Genomic DNA, 15,174 nt, shown 5'->3' with positions numbered 1-15,174 from the left:
TCTTGATCCACTCTAGTACTTCCTTCCTCTGGGCCCTGCTCAGGACGAAATCGGCCTTAGGCCTTCTCCATGTCTTACCACCACTAGGCGGCTTCATCTCTTGGTTTGGCCGAAACTGGGAGGTGACGCCGAAACTCTTTCTCGGACCGGAGTAGAGCATGGAAACTAACACCATCTACGCAACCGCGGGCTGTCCAAAAAACGTGGACAATTCGAAACTGATACATTTGTAGATATGCAAAGATCTGCATATCTATACCGTATCTCTTTCGAACGGGAGACGCCTAACTGGGTTACGTGATCTACGACCATGATGCGGAAATAGAGGTTATACCTAGGGTGGCGGTGGAGTTAGGCTAGTGGGGCTGTGGCGGGTCGGTGCAGTGGCGACGCGACGCGGTGCAGGCAGACCCGCAGCGGCTAGGAAGACCTCTGCAAAAAATACATGTCTGTCAACAAAAAATTCACATCACCGGCACTCGATCAAGCGGTTAATACAATACAAAATCAAGCGCTCGCTCTAGTTCATTCGAGCAAGGTCACTATACAATCAAGCGGTTAATACAATACAAAATCCTAATAAAACACTACAAGCACTCGCTCTAGTTCATTCGAGCAAGGTCACTATACAATTCTAGTAGCTAGTTGATTCCATCCTAATCGCTCCACCAAACAAATCTACTAGCTATACAACTACAATAAAAATGATTCATACACTCACTAGGGCGCGGGCGGACGGGCGGGCGGACGGGCGGGCGCCGGCGAGGGCGCGGGCGCCGGCGAGGGCGCCGGCGAGGGCGCGGGCGCCGGCGAGGGCGCCGGCGAGGGAGGCCGCGGCGGGCGCGGGCGCGGGCGCTGGCGAGGGCGGCCGCGGCGGGCACGGCGGGCGGCGGCCGCGGCGGGCGCTGGCGTGGGCGGACGCGGCCGGCGACGGCACGACGGGCGGCGAGCCGGCGATGGCGCGGAGCGGCGGCGGGCGCGCAGGGAGAAAGAAGGAGAAAGGAGAAAGAAGAAAGAAGAAAGGAGAAAGAAGGAAGCCGCGGGCGAGTATATTCGCCTTCTTTGCCGAGTGCCCGTGATCTGGCACTCGGCAAAGTTTTTTTTAATTTTTAAAATAAACTTTGCCGAGTGCCAGATCGGTGGCACTCGGTAAAGGATCCTTTGCCGAGTGTCTACCATCTGACACTCGGCAAATATTACCTTACACATCTTTGCCGAGTGCCACCCTGGGGGGCACTCGGCAAAGAAGTCTTTGCCGAGTGTCTTCCTTGGACACTCGGCAAAGTACATTTTTATTTTTTTTATTTTGCCAACCAAAATTTTTGTGGTATGTTCCTACACTATGTAGACCTACATGTACCATTTTGGGACAATTATAACAGTGTTTTCTATAGCTAGTACATTTAGTTTGTTTATTTGAATTTCTTCGGAAAATTCAGATTTGAACTGCAGGTCACTCGAAACTTGGAAAACCGTGAATGCAAAAATGATATCCATGCTACATAGCACAAGTTACGACCGATTTCAGGAGCGGACCGGAAACTTCGAGCACCATGCTCACTCAACATGGCCGTGAACTTGCCATACAACTGTTTAAAAAATTTATAAAACACAAACAAACTTAGAAAATCATGAAACTTGTCCACATGTCATGATATCATATGTAGAGTCTGTGATAAAAAATTTAGAATGTTTGGAGAAAGTTGTGAGACACTATGTGTAGAAACCTAAGAGAACCACACATGAAATCATAGAGTTTCAATGTGGATCTCTTAGGTTTGTACACATAGTGCGTTACAGCTTTCTCGAAACTTTTTCAAATTTTTATCACAGCCTCTACATATGATATCATGACACGTGGACAGGGTTCATGATTTTCTGACTTTGTTTCTGTTTTATACAATTTTTAAACACCTGGATGGCAAGTTTACGGTCATGTTGAGTGAGCATGGTGCTCGAAGTTTCCGGTTCGCTCCTGAAATCGGTCGTAACTTGTGCTATGTAGCATGGATATCATTTTTGCATTCACGGTTTTCCAAGTTTCGAGTGACCTGCAGTTCAAATCTGAATTTTCCGAAGAAATTCAAATAAACAAACTAAATGTACTAGCTATAGAAAAAACTGTTATAATTGTCCCAAAATGGTACATGTAGGTCTACATAGTGTAGAAACATACCACAAAAATTTTGGTGACCAAAATAAAAAAAATTAAAATATGCTTTGCCGAGTGTCTACAGAGGACACTCGGCAAAGACTATGTTTGCCGAGCGCCAGATATTTGACACTCGGCAAAAACTGACGGCCGTCAGTTGTAGACGGCCGCTAACGGCCCTTTGCCGAGAGCCATGTTTGCCGAGTGCTTGACCCTCGGCAAAGAAGTCTTTGCCGAGTGCTCGGCTGTGCCGAGTGTCCTACACTCGGTAAACTAGCTCTTTACCGAGCGCAGGACGTTGCCGAGTGCGGCACTCGGCAAAGCCGGATTTGCCGAGTGCCCGATAAAAAGCACTCGGCAAAGCCACCGGCACTCGGCAAAGGCGCGAATTCCGGTAGTGATTTGGACGCGGCAGCACCTGGCACGGGCACACACGTTGAGGCGCGCGTCTCGTCGGAGCGAGAGAGTGCGCACCAGTCACCAGCAGTCCAGGCGTCCAGCACAGATGGTGGGTGGTGTTCCGGCCGGGCCGGTACTCACTTGTCAATCGGGACCAGAAAAGCATGCGACAATATGTGCCATGTACTTGCCTTGCCTTGCAGAGATCGATCCAAGTGACCGGCATACGTGCGCTATGAGCCTCTGTCGTTTGCATGCTCAGCGTGTGCCTTCCCCGTTGGGTTGGGGGCTTGCGTGTCGACAATATGGTCCATCGGTTCTTGGTCTTGCCAACTTTATTTTAATTTAGGGCTTGTTCGGTTAGCTCTCAATCCATGTGGATTGAGTGGGATTGGATGGGTTTGAATCCCAAACAAGTCAAATTTCTTAAGAATTTTTTCCAATCCCATCCAATCCATGTGTATTGGGAATAACCGAACAAGGCCTTAGCAGGCACCAAAACCATGCATCAAGCTAGCTTGATATTATTTATTATTTATCTATAAGGCCGACAGGGTAAATTACGTAACCTGCTTCTGCCATTCCGGTGGACAAGCACTGACGGACGAGAGCTGGATAATTATATAATAGATAAATAAACGAATACGAGTACTACTTACGTAAAAACAGTGCCGTGAACAGAAGTGACAGAATTTTCTTTTTATGGTAATGTCCGGAGAATCCCCCCGCATCGAGATCGCGCTCGCTGGGGCCCACGCTTCTGGGCCGGTCCAGCGGCGGGGCCACGTAGGCTCCGCATGCATCGAAACTCCGGCGTCCACGTTTCGCGCCGCGGTTGGACCGCCCCCAGCCAACGGAACCTCAACACGTGGCCTGCACTCCCTGATCTCCCATTGGCTGCATCGGCGGTAGCAGCCACGTACGAAACGCACGCAGTCATTCATGCTCATGCATGCATGCCAATAGGGTTAGGGGCCGCGTACGCCTGCGCTTTACGCTAGGGGTTTTGTTTACTGGTACTGGTACATGCGGTGCGAGTGCGACTAGACTAACAAAGATTATTAGCTTTTGTTAATCCCTGGAACGTACCTAAACTAACAAGGATTAGCGAGTCAACATGTGCACAGTAGTGGAGTGGCGCCTCCACAGGGAGGTGGATGATGATATATAGATCATCCTAAGATTCGTATCACATATAGTATTATTAAGTGGGGGGTTACCTGCTATTTTTTTATTTGGCAAGTTTTCTATTCGCCCCCACTAGCTGGTCTCGTTGGTCCCCTTCTTCGTTCCACCCCCGTTCTCCGCCTCTGGAGACCGTATTATAAGGCACAATTGTCGGTGATAAATTGTATCCTAGACATATATAGAATAACCATCGACGGTTACGTCGTGCGTATACCATTGGTCGCCTTTCGTTACTGAATTTGTATAGTACAAGTATATATACATATACATGCACGCTCTCCTATCAACGGCAACTTGACTCCTGCATAACCTAACAATATAGTACAAAGCAAACCCACAACAAGAACTGAATCAATGTGTGTGTATATATATATATATATATATATATATATATATATATATATATATATATATATATATATATATATATATATATATATATATATATATATATATATATAGGCGGGATACATGCATATATATATATATATATATATATATATATATATATATATATATATATATATATATATATATATATATATATATGCATGTATCCCGCCTGTCTATAATAATATGCATGTCGCGTCGACGGGCTGTCGTAGGCTAGCTTATCATACTCGCATCGCATTCACATCATATATATCCAAGTGGATTAGGCTAGGTTGGCTACGAACTGGGGTTAACCCTAGTCGAAGCTAATAAAATTATGTTATGCCCCTACTATACATGGATCATTATGGAGTCACCCCATTTGGCAAAGCATCGGCCATATATATATATATAAAGTAATCCATGATTGTACGGGAGGCATGTAGAACGGATTTGATAGGATGTCTCCAGACGAGCAACTAGAGCTATATTAGTTTAGTTTAATGGCGAGCGCAAAAGATTAACCTAATCGTCAATGTCATGTGGATGGATGCATGTACGCAGCACCAGCTCAGTTGATCTAGTCGACAAGCCTATAGCTAACAAAACTGCAGATGCACGTCGTCTGACCTTTCCATCTCCATGTTTTTTTCCCCTGCTCAATTCCTGTTGAACTCATCGTTAAGTAGTCCAGTACAGTATATATGATTCAACTCATCAGGCTATATATTATTCACAGTTTAACTGTGATTTCATCATCTTTTCTCGAAGACTATCAGTTGGGCCTTTGATTGCATGAGACGAGGTTCTTAAAAATCTAGGCTTGCATCATCTTCGGATCATGTGTTGTTGCTTGTATGATTAGTTTTTTTTTTGAAGCTTGTAGGATTAGTTAACTACTGGTGGCTTAAGTACACGTAGGCATGAGTCTTTTAATAAAGGCAATGTATCCTGTGTAAAAGGTTCTCCTGTGTAAACATGCTAAAACGCCTTAACAACCTTTAGATCCAGAATCAAAGCCTAATTTTAATCTCACCTAACCGCCACCGCACCAGATTACCAGGAGGGGGTTCTTTAGAAAAAACACAAGATTATTAGGTGGGATTAAGATTAGCCTTTGATTCTGGATCCAAAGGTTGTTAAGACGTTTTAGCATGTTTACACAGGAGAACCTTTTACATAGGATATGTTGCCTTCAATAAAAGGACAAGTAGGTGACGCATGGCGAGACCTGTCTAGCGTAGAGTTTTCTTTTTTTTTTTGTGGCATGTGGGAAGCTTAGACCGGCCGAGCGCAGCGTGGGTTAATTAACTTGATTATTAGAGCCGGCCAATTTCAGTTGGCTTTGTTTGGTGACTAGAAATAGAGATAAGGGCCAGCTAGGGCCGGTCAGTACTAAAGTATTTTGTTGATTGGCACAAGATTGGGGATGGAGAAATTTCTAGCAAAGAGACGCATGCAAGAGATAGCTGAAAGGGACGACCAAACACTTCGTTAACCTTTTTTTTAAAAAACCAGAAACTAGCCACGCCTTCTAGAGTGTGTGGGGTTGACACCCCTTCGTATGGTTCGATTAGCCAGCACATTCTTGTGCTGCTGATGTGATATGAAAGGTGATGTAAAGCTACGGTTTTTGATAAATAATCTTGCGTCGGTAGGTTTCTCTATGATCGACCGTGGTGTCAACTTGGACTTGTCCCTAGCTGGCTTTTCTGTCTGTCTTCGTTTTGGTATGCATGCACGCGGTTGAATGTTGCACCGAATATTTCATGCGAGATTATTATAAAGATCATGAGATTTTTTTTTTTGCAATGTTTGGAAATTAACGAGGATCCTCCATTTGTCTTGATCGGATGGTTAAGAATTAGAAGGAACCGCCGATCCCCGTCCCCCTGCCGGCGCTTCCCTTCCCTCTTCTTCCACAAGACCACAACCAGTCAACCACGCAACCGCAGGCGGCTGAGCTTGCTCTCCATCTGAACCGCGACAGCGCGTCGGCCTCGTAAGCACCAGGCGTTGTTCCCCTCAATTTCTCTTGCATAATCCTGCTAGCCGCAACAGCTGGGTTTCATTCCTCCTATGCTTCTTCGCCTTTCCTTTGCTGCTTGCTTGTGCTGGTGTTGGACAGCAGAAAAACGAGTGATTGAGTTCAACTTAGCACTCTGTTAAAGAATCTGCAATCTGTTTTAGCTCATAGCTCGCTCCAAGAAAAACTACAGCTGCCTGCCTGGGAAGCTGGGAATCCCAGCCTGGGATGATCAAGGACAAGTTGTTGACTTGTTTCCCACCCTCGACACCGTGAATGAGAACGGTTGACACCTTGAATACGAAGCTAAATGTTGTGGTTCAGAAACTGAAAGCCTGACTGAAAAAGGTGACCAAGAAGTGATGTATGATGCTGTCGAAATGTATGGTGAGCTGAATGTATCTGAGAGACTGAGAATGAGTGACTTTCTTCCACACACAAAAGACTGAAATGAACTTTGTGCACAATTTTTTCAAAAAAAGAAAAAAGTAAAAGAAACCTGCGAATCCTTGACCTCTTGTACTACAACCAACAGATGGTACTGATGATTGATTACTGTGTGTTTTATCAGGAAAATACCCCTGCTGCGCGCGGTGACCCCTGAGCGGCCACATTGGATGGGCGCTGGTGACCCTTGGGCAGCCAACCCCTGCAGCTTGTGGAGTGGCAGGGAAGTAGGGAACTCCTGTGGCATGGCATGGAAAGCACCAGCAGCTGCTCCTGCTCGCGTTTAGCGGCGAGCCCCTACAACTACAACTACAACAGGGCGTGGGGAATCTCCTACAGGAGGGAGGCTTAAGCGTCCGTATCTCCTTACCTACAACTACAACAAAGGAAAAGTTCAATGGGGTTAATGACCTGAGCCCATACAAAGTATCCTTAACTGCAAATAATTAATTCTTTCTATGATTTGGGAGGAACCTGTAGCTAGACTGTAGTTCAGTAACAAATCTCTAATTAATGACCATTAATAATTCACCCACTGTACGTAACTCCTCTAACAAATAAAATCTATATGTGATACTATGTCAATCCTAAGATATATATATATATATATATATATATATATATATATATATATATATATATATATATATATATATATATATATATATATTAATTGTGTAGTTATAAGTATTTGGTCCCTGTAACAATAAATGTTAATTTCCCGTTGCTTCAGGTTTATATATGTTGTAACTCTTTCTCTCTCTCTCTTGTTGATCGAACTGGCGATGCGTGTGTCAGTGTAGTGTGATTAAAATAGGACGCTCTGACGTTTATATATACTTTCCTATAAATGCACACACAGATGAACCATACGGTACTGATTTATATTCTTGTTATATGGGTCACTTGTATCATGCTGGTCAGTTGTCATATACTAACTCCAATTTGGTACTAAACATTCCTTTGGGAACCAGGACACTCAACACATCGACGAGTACAGTTCTCTTTTTGATTTGTTGTCTAGTTTTGTCGCTGCATGAATCATGATCGATCTCTTTCTTTGACAAAAAAATGGTACGAAATGCTAAGGTAGTGCGTTCCCTTCTCGTCTACTACAGGCGGTACAAATCATATATATAGTACTATGTATTGTCCTATTAATAATACTCCATTCGTTTATACATAACAAATTAAGCTGCTAACTAGTTCAAAATCACCATCCAGAATGGAAAGAATATTTGGTCGCGCGCGGCTACATAAGACACATACAGTATTGTTCACCTATTTTTGAAAGGTGTGCTTTCTTTAATTTTGAAAGAAGGCGACGTAACAAAATGAATGACTAGCACGCAAACAGCATTTGTCCACAAAAAGGTTTTCTTAAACCACACTTGTTAAGTAGGAGGATACCCAACCACACTAGTAGAAGCAATATAATGAAGTCATGAAGCATGATATTTCCCAACAAACTATAGCTACTAGCTCAGTTGATGCCCCTTACGACCACACATGGCATCTAGAAAGTTTTTTTTCTAGCTTACACTCCCTAGGAGAGAGTAGTAAAGGCTAATAAAGAGCTAAACGCTAGCTAAAACCTTTGGCTGGCCTGAGGAGGCCCATGTGAGTCACCATATCCGCCAAGATGTCCCAACTGCAAACAAGATCTTAAAAGGGGAGATTTGAAAACGCTTTTGCTATGATCCCATTTGATCGATGTAGTTTTATGTCGAGAAAACCTTATCCCCCGAATGGAACGTGATTAGGCTGTGGGCCACAGGCTAGCTGCCCCTTGTTTTTGTTTTGTAATGTTCCTCAACTTGACTGTGCGCCGAAAGATGTCAGCTTGTGTGTTTTTGGAGAACCTCCAATATGCTATATAAGAACATATACATTTATTTTTATTTTTTTTTGTGTGTGTGGTCCGGCCAAGAGAATAATATGCCATTTTTGGGCATATGCATGCGATGCGAGTTGGCATGCATCCTCTTAGTGGAACCAGGACACGATCGATAATAACACACATCAGTGCAAATTAGTGCTTTGCAAAACTTGGAACCTTGTTTATGCTTGTCCACACAAGGAGTGCGCAGCTTGAAAGCTCATTTAGCGTTGCCCTTTTTTTTGTCAAACTAAAACGGTTGGAACTATACACAACATAGGAAAAATCCACTGCGTGCTCATGTCTCATCAAGCCCCCAATAAACCTTCAGTGTTTTCCCCCGACCCAAAAGAACATATATTGCTGCATGCACAAGCACAGATTTGATTAAAAGAAGCAAACAGCTTTGCTTCTTGTTCAGGAGTTCATCAATCCATCCCTTTCTTTTAGGGGGGTGGGCGGGGGACCCTAGTCTAGAAGTGAAGCAATGGAGGAGTCAATGTCTCCTTTGGCATCATCGACAAGCCTAGCTACTAGGGCATCATGTTGGAATGCTGCTCCTGGGCGGGGGCTGGGGGTGGGTCTCCCTGTGGCACGAACCAGCCAGTCACGGATCAACAGGTAGAGCCAAGGTCCTAGGAGTGAGTGAGTGAGTGAGTGCTATGATTACAAAGAAGATGCCATGCTCAAGCTGACAAATTAGCATTGGGTTTGGGGGTGAGGAGGGGGGGATAAAAAGCGCACTCTGATGGACTGCTGATCATTTGGTCTGATGAAAGCCTGCCCGCTTTATTGGTTTCTGTACTTCGCCTTTTCACTTGGCCTGGCTGGTCTGGCCAGCCAGTTTTTTTTTCTGGTATTTAAAGTAAGTACTGCTCTAGTCTTTGCCACAGCCCACAGCTTGCTGGCCTCTGCCTGCTGCTGTTCTTCGTTGCCACATGGCTTCGTCGTTCAAGCACTGATGACTTGATCAGCTCTGATTGGATGGGAGATCAGAGTGAGCCACTTCCTCTTTTTTCTGCTCCTCTTTGGCATATATAGTAGTAGTAGTAGGGTGGATTATATATGTTGGTGCTGTGTGAACTGTGGTGGCCAGTGAAGTGTGAATTGTTTTTTTTTTCCTTTTCCGCCCATAAGTTCAGTTACAGAAGCACTTTCACAGTGGCCTCCACCTAATCAGCACATTCAGAAATGTACAACTAACTGGTGGATTGCTTTTTAATCTGATCCAAGATTACAGCTCAGTCCCCAAAACTTGTTTTAAAAAAAATATATATCTAGACACGGATGATGAATAGGCACGGCGTTCTATATCTGATAGTAGAGATAGTCAGGCCAAAATCCTTTTAAGTGTACCACATGCTAGGCGCATTAGCTCTGAGGATAGATTAGAGGGGTCCAGACCAGCTTAGCTTCTTAAGCATCGTTGGTATCTCATAATTGAGCTTGCTAGTAATATTTTTTTACTATAGTGTGAGCCAGAACGATACCGTACATACGCTCTACTTATTAGCTATTATGCTAAGAAATGGACGCTAGTTGCGTAGGTTTGTTAGTGATGAAATGAACTATCTCTAGCTAGCCAGCCAGCTGGCATCTACATTCTAAAGTGGCTGTCGGAGCTACGTGTCCGTTCATGCAGGTTGAGTTACCTTCAAGATAGAGGAATGGCGGTGACGTGAGAAAGTGGAATCAAACGCTGAGATTTTTTTTTAATCAGCTGAGAAATGTTTCTTGCTCCAACACAACACGAATATGTAACCGAGATGAAAAAGAAAATGGATATTTTTTTCCAAAGACAAAGAAAATGACCAGAAACAAAATATATGTTTCTTTTCTACTTCAGCTTCTGCTTAAGCTTTCGCCCTGTCGTCGTTCGGTTTCCAGTGACTACTGACTACACAGGCGCAGACATGCTGGAAGACGGCAGAGCTTTGTCAGAAAAATGGAAGGTTACATTCGTTCCCACTAGGTTGTTGCTTGTTGGGCCATCATTTGATGTCCGTGCAATTGGTCCGGCCCACCGCAGCATAGTTGACACTTCGTCCGGCCCACGAAAGAACCTCGGTTCATTCACGGTTCTGCCGACAAAGTTTAAGTACGTGAACTAGTATCGGAGATTGATTTTCCTCTAGAACCGGATGTATTAGGGCTAGTTCAAATTGAATAGCGAGGAGATTCTTCCCCATGAATTCCCTCCATTTTTCTACCCACCAAACTAGCTCTAAGTATAAAAAAAAAGACAAAGATATATGTCATGTTGGATAGATAGGTGTAAATATGATTTTAGAGTCAAAATAACCATTTTCCGAATATCCGTTTGTGCATAATTTTAACAATTTTTACTCTGTATCCTAGATTGAAGAGGTTCTGAAAAGTGGATAGGTCTTTTTTACTTAATAAAAATCCAATGAGCACTTGATAAAATTTTAAAACCATGAAGATGTCTCTAACCTAGTAACCTTAAAATTCTGAACAAAATTAAATTACTAGTGCTTTTGAAAAATATCTCTAGAAGGTTCACAAAATTAAATCTACCTATAAGAAAAATGGGAAAATATATTAAAAACTGGAAACTCCCACATCATTATATTCGATGTCTAAATGTGTTTTAAAAAACATTTAGGGCTAGTTTAGTAACTATATTTTATCAAAAGATTATCATTTTCCGAAAATTAATTAATTTATATTAAAAAATAAAAATCTTTTGAAAAAATAGATTTGCTAAACTAGCCTTTATGATAATATATGTGGAGGGAACAAAAACCGAATGGGCCTCGTTGTCCTCAGTCTCTCCTGGACTCTCCTCTCCTCCTCGTAGACTTCTGAGTTTTTTTGCTATTACGGTACTCCATTTAATAGGCTTCTCCACTATAGTACTCATAAGTTAATCTTCTTTCTAATAGCATTTATTAGTGATTTTGTCCTCCAAAATAGTACTGTAACCCGTTTTTAATTATTTTTATTTTTTTCCATTTTTCTTAACATCTGACGTTGTCCTTCCCTTCTCTGATTCGCTCACTTTCCTTCCTGGTTAAGTTATTTTGCCTTGTGGATGATTATGTCATATTTGGTGAACTTAAATATGGTGATCGACATCTCCTGGTGCTGCTCGGTATCTCATCTAAATATGCTGAAACTGGATGTAATATGCTGAAACTGGATGTAATATGCTGAAACTGAATATGTCAAATATGAATATGCTCGGTCTCTCATCTGAATATGCTGCTCGGCCATTGCCTTTGGGATTGGTCAAAGCTGCGAAAGAGATCTGCTGCAGAAACTTTATCTACTGCATAAACTTAATCCGGTTGTCTGCTGTTGTTGGTAGCCTGGTAATGGTAGTTGTATCTACTGGTAATGCACCTCTCTCTGTGTGTATCTACAGGTTCAGACCGATGGATCGGTTGGTTCTTCAAGCTAGCAGAATTTTACCAAGACCCAGAGTTCGACATGGTGTGGCAATGGAACCAATCTGCATGACGTTGATCCTATCACCCATATCCTTGACGACCAAATGGAGGTTCCCAAAAAAATCGAGCAAGCAAGCAGGGCTGTCTGAGTCTGTCATTCTGGCAAAGGCCCCAGCATCGATTGTTCACACGAGAAAAGCGAGCGAAAGAAGGAAAGGACATATAGTCACGTCACGTGTTAAGGAAAAAGGAAAAAATAAAATAATTTTAAAAAGGGATATAGTACTATTTTAGAGGACAAAATCGCTTATAAATATTATTAGAAAGAAGGTTAACTTATGAATATTATAATAGAGAAGCCTGTTAAAAGAAGTACCATAATAGAAAAAACTCTAGGCTTCTACGCTCTCATGTGCATCCCACACAGGTCGGAGCGGCAGCCACCCGTGATGAGCAAAGCAGGCAGCGGCCCCGGGTCCGACGGGGCGACGGCTGCGGCGGCGTCCGCCGCGGTGCAGAAGCAGAAGTCGCTGATGTAGAAGGCGGGCCCAGCCGTCTCCAGCCTCGTCGACAATTTCTCCTCCCTCATCAACATCGCTCGAGTACATCCGTGCGCCATCCACTTGAATCTGGCAGCCTGAAGCACTCCAGACTAATCCTAACTCGAAATGCCATGGTTAGGTCAACGATCCGCCAGTGCACAACTCACAGGAGGCCTTTCAGATGGAGATGCGCGCTGTCCGCATGGTATGTACCCGCTCGCTGAGTCGCTGCCCACCAACCGTTAGCGTGTTTGATTCTGAAACTATGTTTGAATCAGGCAACTCTAGTTAGTTATTTTTTTTAGATACAGATACATGAGCAAAATGTTGGAGAGTTGGAGCTAGGATTGTTCTACACTAAAAAAAACTCTATGGTGGTTTCTAAAACGTTTTGACATATAATATTGTGATTGTTCTACTTCTGCAGTATCACAAAACTGGGCTAGAGAGGAAAGATAAGTAAATTGCATGGTCTGATTCTTATAAAAGCAACAGATTATTGCTTGCTGTTTTTCTGGAGATATTGGTTTCACTTTACTTTTATGATTTTGTGGGGCATGGGAAGTTAGAAGGCTGCACATTTGTTCCAAACATACTATACTATAAAACAAATGAATGTGATTCTTCCATGTTTTAAGTTCCAACAAGCTCAACTTGGCTCCAATCTAGTTAATTTACTAGACAAGGAGGTGTTGGATTCAACCAGCTGTCCTTTATTGTCATCAGTTTATATCATGCACAACATATAAGATGTTGGATGATGTAATCTTATTATAGTTTGACTGCTTGAGAATACAGACTGTAGAACCATAAAGGATATGCTTCCTTCGTTCGGTGAAGATTAGTTCTCATAGGTTTGTACAAAGTCAAACTCTTTTACCTTTGACCACCAATATCTAAATTCTAAAGTTTTCTATATATTGACAACACACATTATTAAAACTAAAGGATATTTTATGATATGTATAACTCTCTTGTATTTAAGGTAATATATCTATATAAATATTTATACTCAAAATTAAAGAAGTCTCTGAACAGTGGAAGTAATATGTGAAGATAGATGTATGTCTGTAATATTAAATTGGATACTCCATGGTGATATGAAGTGCAAAATGTGATACTGTTATAGGGGGATTGAAGTGCTGGGTCAGCAAGCTAAGGGAACTGAGAGAATGCTGGAAAGGATTGGGCAGGAGGTAGCAGCGAGCCTCAAGGAGCTAGAGGCACACTACTACTCATATGTTGTGCGATCACCATCCTATGATTGAGGTTAATCTTATCATTCCAGGATAAAATTTCTTGTGTTTCCAATATGCACTCATTTCACATATGGTTTAACAGCGACTGTTTGTTCTATCATTGGAGTATCACTAAGTTGTAGCAGTGTTAATGTTATGTGGAATGATTTAATCTCAGTGCTAGTTGTATCGTGCTTTACATATATATATATATAGGTGCATGATGCATAATTCATAAAGTCGTATATCTATTTGATTATTTATCTAGCATAATTTTTTATTTGTTCTTAATAATTTAAGGATAAATAGTTTACAGAAGAGAAGATAGAATCATAGGAAATTAAAATTCTAATTCAGATTAGAAGGAAAAAGGAATGAATGTAATTGTTATGCTATGATTTTGAATACTCTAATGAAGGGAGGAAGGAGGCTGGAGAGAAAAACTTTTGGATATGTTTATTGTAAATATTTAAACAATAGAACCAATTTAATTCTGAATTGCAATAAGTGAGTGGGGTATCTCAAATAGAGATGAGCTGCTAGACTATATTAAATAATGTATTCAATAGTTAAAAATACTAAGAGATGGATGAAAATATACAAAAAAAAAATCTTGGTTTCAAGGTGTAGACAAGCTCGTCGAGACGACCCCTGTTGAGAGAAACCTCCATGCTTTGAGGTTGCCTTGTCGGGGTCCCAACGCTCAAGGGCATGCATTGTGATGCCTCTGGGTGTTATGTACATATCATTGCAGGGTAAGCAGGAGCAACGGTGTCCTGCTACCCAAGGCAGTGGAGAACAAGACTGGACAAGATTGTGATGTCTATGTCATGGCTCACGATCGAAGTTGCTAGAGCCGGTATCAGAGGAGACTACTCCGTTGAGTGGATGTGCCAGTGATGCCATGCATGGCAACACAGCATAGCTAAGCACCAACGAGAGGCCCCCTACCTGGCATGTTAAATGTTGTCGCATAATGACACAAGGGTACCATAGCTACCCAAGAAGGTTGATGAGTGAAGGATAGAGAAAGGGACATGGGCTGGAGGCTATGTGCTGGTTAGCTACCCGTACATAGAAGATTTATAGAGGTCCAGGTTGCAAGCGCGTAATATCCTACATCCTCTTTGTGTATGCTAGATTCATGAATACCAAGGTGAATAAGATTGCATGCTTAAATATAAATTGAGCCCCATGACCATCTAGATTTCCCTTCCCTTTTGGTTCTTCTAAGAGTTCTAGACTAACTGGTCTCTAGTTTGCCTCTGCCTATCCGATTTATAATCAAATCGAAGCCTCAAGGTTAGAGGTTCATAGAAGATTATCAAGTCAAGTCAAAAGCAAAAAAACTTAAAAGGGTAAAAGCCCTTTCTATGTTGCTTTACCCTTTCCTTTTATAGCTCAAAGGAGGAGAGAATTACATGGTTGTTAGACAGTGGGCCTTGTCCATTAGAAGCTCAACCACTCTTATCTTGTTATAGACATGGAGTCATATGCAGTGCATGCCCTGGACGTGCC

General features: G+C 42.5%; 1 long non-coding RNA gene across 1 annotated transcript; it reads left to right on the top strand.

Moving 5' to 3' along the window:
* The first annotated feature begins 9,271 nt into the window (after positions 1-9,271).
* LOC103649831 (uncharacterized) lies at positions 9,272-13,915 on the top strand. The gene is made up of 4 exons (XR_563735.4): positions 9,272-9,460; positions 11,852-12,478; positions 12,558-12,623; positions 13,548-13,915. It is a non-coding gene; the product is annotated as an uncharacterized lncRNA (long non-coding RNA).
* The last annotated feature ends 1,259 nt before the right edge of the window (positions 13,916-15,174 follow it).

This window comes from Zea mays, chromosome 3 (assembly GCF_902167145.1).
Source record: "Zea mays cultivar B73 chromosome 3, Zm-B73-REFERENCE-NAM-5.0, whole genome shotgun sequence".
In the NCBI taxonomy this organism is placed as follows: Eukaryota; Viridiplantae; Streptophyta; class Magnoliopsida; order Poales; family Poaceae; genus Zea; species Zea mays.
Note: the sequence above shows the minus strand (reverse complement) of the source record. Positions and strands in the feature narration are given on the sequence as shown.